Raw genomic sequence first — 6,607 nt, forward strand, 5'->3', positions numbered from 1 at the left:
GAGAGGAGGTATGTTGTGGAAAGAAAAGGATGAAAGAGAAAAGCGTGACGAGAGACCGAGACAAAACAAAAGAGGAAGGAGGGTTGGGGGGGGGGGGGGGGGGGGGAGGTGTTATCAGCTCTGCCCTTTGATAAAGGAGCAAAAGAGGGATTTTTTTTTTTCCATTCATTCACCCATCTATCCTCCCATTCATTCATTCATGAAAACAACCGTGCACTTGACCCCAAGCACGCACGTCACCAGCAGCTCCCACGCACCACGCTGACAGGTAATTAGCAGCAGCACAATAGCAGGTGTGGACACAAACACACAAACATACACATAGACAAAAATATTCCGTAAATAATAAAAAAAATATTCCTTCCATTTTGATTTCAAAGCAACGAGACAGACCAAAGCAGCCAAATAAACAACACAAATAAATAACCAAACAGCCCCCCCACACCCCCCATCCCTCCCCCCCCCCAAAAAAGCTTCAATCTGGCGCATTCCTACCTAAAAGACGCCGGAAACAGAAGAAGATGTTCAATTTCCTCACAGTCAAAACCATCATCAACAATTTCTATTTTTAGAGCATCTCTAAAAATGGTGCATGACGTCCTGGGGCACGGCGCGGTGGTAGCTGCTGTCCTATTCACCGGTGGCGTGTATGAGCGCGTGCCCAGACATGCGTGTGTGTGTGTGTGTGTGTGTGCGCCCGCGTTTTGCGTTTAGAAGCTTGTTAATTCGGATTCTGATCCACATATGCTGCTGCTGCTGCTGCTGATGATGATGATGATGATGATGATGATGCTGATGCTGCTGCTGCTGCTGCTGCTGCCGCTGCCGCACGCAGACAGAAAAATCTGGCACGGGGCTAATTTTAGCTCAGCCAGCCAAGCTGCCAGCACGCGCGCGCACGCGCCAAAAGATGTGGAGCTCCATTCACAAAAAAAATTCATCCCCTCTCACACCTCCCACCTCAACCCCCCACCACACACACACACACACACACACACACACACACACACACCCTTCCTTCACCCCCCGCCCTCTTATTTTTCATCTCTCTCTTTCATGCCCCTGCGCACGCACACACACACACACACGCACGCATTCACACGCGCACACACACCGTCAATGACTGCAAACGGCCGGGGAAGGTCACCACCACCACCACCACCACCACCACCACCAAAAGCCCCGCAGCTGATGGGCTCACTTCCCTGCGGTAATGGGGGGGTTGCTGGGGAGAAGGGGAAGGGGAGGAAGAGAGGCTCGTGCAGCCTAAAGCATCCAGTTTAAGCGCCTTAAAAAACCGCTGGTCAGCCTCGTGCGTGCGTTTTTTTTAGCAATAGAGAGAACAATAAATACCTCGATCAGTTTCATTCAGCTGCAGCAGTGCAGTCCCTGAGCCAGCGCGCGCCAGAGAGAGAGAGAGAGAGAGAGAGAGAGAGAGAGAAAGAGAGAGAGAGAGGGAGGGAGAGAGAGGTACAGAGAACACGGGATGGAAAGGGAGACCACGCCACACAGACCGAAAAGAAGAGAGAGAAAATTACCAGCTCCGTGTCTTCTTCTTCTTCTTCCCCCCTGCAGTAAACCAGGATACCTCTCTTGTCCTTTATCCTCCACTTTACGCGTCTAAAGATGTTATTTAAATATTCTTCTTCTTTTAGGGTTTCCCCCCCTTCTCTCTCTCCTTTCTCCCCCTTCTCTCTCTCTTTTTTTTTCCTCCCCAGTCAGCGGTGCGCGCTATATTCCTCGGTTGGCATGGTTATTAGCCTTCTGTCGGCGGCTCCGTCCTCGCGCTGCACATCCTCGGCCCCTCATTGGACTCGCTTGTCATTCTCCTCGTCTGACGTCAGAAGTCTCCGCTCCTCCAGTCACCGTCATCATGGTCGGTGTGTGAATCACGGAGAGAGGGAGAATGAATTAATAAATTCACCATCACTAGAGGAATCAGGGACTCTAGTTTATTTTTACTTTAAAAAAAAAAAATGTATTTAAATATTTTTCATTTTAAATGTCATTTGCGGCTACTAATAATGATAGTCTATTTATTGTTATTATTGTTATTATTATTATCATTACTGAGTTTAGATGGGAGTAGATGTGGTGTTATTGGTCCCACCTAGAGACGCACGAGGTCGGAGGGCTGGACGCACATGCAGGTGGAGGGACAACAGCAGTACAGTGCATCATACAGTGAATAATAACCCACAGCCTTAAAAGGACAGTGAGACAGAGTTTTATTTAATCTCGAAATTCCTCACGAGTGAAGCTGACCCCCCCCTTAATTGCCCCCCCCCCCCAAATATTGCGTCACCAGGTGTGAAGACACAAAGCATATTTCCAAACATTTCCAATCATCGCTCTGGATGGTCTAATGGCCAGTGAGTGTGTGTGTGTGTGTGTGTGTGTGTGTGTGTGTGTGTTTGCTTGTCCGCAGCGCGGGCGCAGCAGCAGCAGCAGCAGCAGCCCAGCAAGAAGAACCAGCTAGTATATATAAATATATATATATATATATATACGGCGGGATGGTGGTGGTTATGCAATCTCTCTCTCTCTCTCTCTCTCTCTCTCTCTCTCTCTCTCTCTCTCTCTCGTAGCGCTGCTGGGTATCCCACTGCATTACTCGCACATGCACGCGCGCACACACACGCACGTGCGCCGGCCAGGCTCTTATGTGTCGCCATGCATGAAGACAGAGCTGCTACATACGGAGCCCCTCACACACATACACACACACACACACACACACACACACACACCAGCTCTCTCTGTGTGTGTTAGCTCTAGGCTGCTTTGCATCATCCGTGGCCTAAATGCAAAACTACACTGGATGTTGAAGTTATAATAATTTAAACATTAGTCTTTAGGTGATTAATAGGATTCAGAAATAAGCTGCTAATATCATAATTGCACAATAAGACATATAAGCCTATATAGGCCAACCATTAATATTACATTTTAAATTATGCTGCAGCATCACTAGAGTTTTACTGTGTTTTATTTATAAGTTGCAATAAAATGTTGCAACATCCCAATTAGAGAATTACTTAGTATCACTTAGTTATTATGATTAAGCCAGTATAAACTTATTGTTGAGCACCACAGGAACACTATAAATCCCTCTATTTGAGTAAAATATCCTCATATTCAATCAACAGCACATGAATTCACACATAGTTGAACGATTGATCGTCTCTACGGGGGTCCAGTGCAAGTCAAACATACATGTGAGCAAAAAAAGAACATTCAATATATACACATCTAAAAAAAAAACTGCATCCTTGAGTAGTAAAACATATTAAAATGTCGTAGATTAATAATAAAACTCAGGAGGCAGGTGCTTGGTTTATGTTTAAAGTGTCAAGTGCATGAGTGTGTGTGTGTGTGTGTGTGTTAGCCAAAGTGTGTACGAGACGGGGTATTAAACAGTCTCACAGCTTTCACCTCCCACAGTATCACTATTAATTATAAAAAAAAAAAAAAAAAAGAGGCCGCTACATTTACTGTCGAGGTCCAGGTGCTTTAAACCCCTGAAGTAATATTATAATATTAAGAAGCTTAAATAGTTTTTTGGTCCTGGCTGGACAAAATTAAGCTGATAAGTGGAGGTAAAGCTAGACCGATAAATTGTCTGAGCCGATATTAAGCACCAATATTAGCTTATTTCAGATAATTTGATCAATTAATAAGTAAGATGTTCAACCAGTCCTCCAAATTAATCAGCGAAATTAGACTAGATTAGATTAGATTAGATTATTTACCAACGAAATGCTGTTGGCATCTAACCAGCAGTGCAAATTGAGCATAAAGGACAGTAGAGTATGTCATGGGTCTATGCACTCATGAATAAATCTTACTGTAGAAACGTTTTCTGATCGTACGTTTCTTCCAAAACTGCTACAAATCACTGTTGAAATATAAATATGTGTTATGACATGACAAAGCTATTGTTAAGGTTTGGTTTAACTCGGTTAAATTTAAGGAAAGTAGTTTGGATTAAAATAAATACTGTGTTAAGGTTAAAGAAACATTGTTGTTTGGGTTAAAATCAATACTTTATTAAGGTTAGGACAACTTTATAGTCGACCGTGTGATTAAGGTTAGAAGACGATTGTGGTTTTAAAATCCTACGTTGACACACAGTTGGAAATGGGAAAACAGCTTCTCTCCGATGTTAAAGTCAGATGTTTTGTTGGTCCACTCCGATGTCACCTGATTTCCATATTTGCTCCCGTCCGCTAGGGGGCGCTGTCATGGTAACTTAAACATATGTTGTTATGGGGCACTTAGCGAAATGAGTGAGTGATTCTGTCGTTTTTTCTTGGGAAGTATAGTAGTAGTATAAACAGTTTATCCCCTGTCCAAATGTGTCACGATTTAAATGGTTATTTACATAATAGTTTATCATATTCTTTTATATTTGTGTTTTACACATACATGTAAGAAAAAACCTGCACTGCATGATAAGATTGTTCATCTTACCATTAAATATATTCTCTCTGGTTGAGTTACAACACCAGACAACAGCCTCCAAACCCCAAATTTCCATCAAGAATAACCAGAAAATCACATTATTAACAACTTTTTGCTCGTAGACCATCATCGGGTAAAGTTCACGGCAGGTAAAATGTTTTGTTTAGTTTTTTTATATATTGTTAACTGAGAACAAGTGACTGACATCACATCAAACATACATACTGTGCATCAGTAGTGAAATTTTGTTTCCATGACAGAGCCTTTAATAACGAATGTGTCACTTCTAATGATATTGAGAAAGACAACAGACAGTAGAGGAGGAGTTGGGGGGTATATTTCTGTTTAGGTCCCTCAAAATGCTCCGACCGGCCCTGGTGTGTTTTTTTGATGCTCTACTTATATCTCTACTGATATTTTATTCGTCCCCTCCTTGAGATTGAACGTCGCATATGTTTTATCCCCCCCCCCCGCTAAACGAGTGCGTGACATCGGCTGGCTTTCGTGATGTGCACCTCCTCCGCCCGCCTCCTCCTCCCTCGTGTGAAAAGAGACACAAGCTCTTATTTCTCTCCTGACTCTCTCTCTCTATCTCTCTCTCTTTTCAGCTCAAGCTCAATTACTTCATCACACCTTTAGTGCAGGAAACTCCCGAGCCGGCCCACGCGCTCTGCACTCTGCCAACCTTTCTCTTTCTTTGTCTCACTTTCTTCCTTTCTTCCTCTCTCTGCTCCACTCGTCATCTCTCCCCACGTCTCCTTATCACTCTTTATTCATTGTTAAGCCCACAAGCCAAAGGATAAATGGATAAAATAGGAAAGAAGCTTTTGGTTTCTTTTGAAGCAAACACACACACACACACACACACACACACACACACACACACACACTCCTACTCTCTTCAGCGTCTTCCTATTTTTGTGGACGGTCTTATGTATGAATCATCCCGCATGATTAGAATACAGATGAAATGCGTGTGCGCGTGCGTGTGTTTTCATTGACGCCCTCTCCATGTCCGACTTCATTCATCTTTCCAGCAAAGCACTATGGGTAACTGAGAGCTGTTACATCATCTTGCTGTTTTGGTATGCTTTGTAGCAAAAAAAAAAAAGAAGCTGGCCCGCCTCAGTCTCCTTCTCTCTCTATGTCTTCATCTGACTCCATTTCTACTACTACACACACACACACTTTAGTCTCTTTTATACAGTGATGACAAAGCACGCCAAAGTCAAACTGTATTACATCACTGATGCATTTCCAACGCAAGGCTCTGTTCTTTTCCTCCTCCAGCCCTCATCTCCTCCGGGATGAAAGTCACAAGAGGACAGACGTTTTCACATGCAGCAGTAGATTGAGTTGCGTAACTCCTTCATATTTAGGGCAGTGGTGCATGGTTACGCTTACGTCTTCACTGCCACGATTATCTAATGTGACTCCTCATACGGAATAAAATAGTGTCTGAAAAAGCACAAGAAAATGAGAAAATATATGATGGTGCTGTTCAAAAAACAAAAAAAACTGCATAAGCAGGCTTGTGCTGGGTTGAATCCCCACACACACACACACACACATTAGCTGGGAAGATCTGAGCAGTGAAAGAGGATGACTAATACTACTCCCACCCTGCGTCTCCCCCTCACACTCGCATATATACACCTACACACACAATCCCTCACGATCTGCCAGTGGGTTTCCCTTGACAATGATTCCTAAAGGAAAATCCACCTAATAAGTTACTGTTTATCATTTATACTGTAGGAGTTTAATAATTAAAAGGTGAGATTTTCTTTCTCAATGATTTCTCAGATTGTTGACAGTGAACAGTCGGCAGTGGTGGAAGAAGCAACCAGATCATTTACTTAAGTAAAAGTATCAATACAGCAATGTAAAAATACTCCACAAGTAAAAGTCCTGCATTAAAATCCTACTTAAGTAAAAGTACATAGGTATTACCAGCAAAATGTAGTTAAAGTATTGCAGTAAAAGTAGTGGTTTGGTCCCTCTGACTGATATATTATTATATATGACATCATTAGATTATTAATACTGAAGCATCAGTGTTAGAGCAGCATGTTACTGTTTGAACTACTTTATATACAGTTAGCTAGTTTAGTCCAGTGGTTCCCAACCTAGGGGTTGGGCC

Source organism: Thunnus albacares, chromosome 22 (assembly GCF_914725855.1).
Source record: "Thunnus albacares chromosome 22, fThuAlb1.1, whole genome shotgun sequence".
Classification (NCBI taxonomy): domain Eukaryota; kingdom Metazoa; phylum Chordata; class Actinopteri; order Scombriformes; family Scombridae; genus Thunnus; species Thunnus albacares.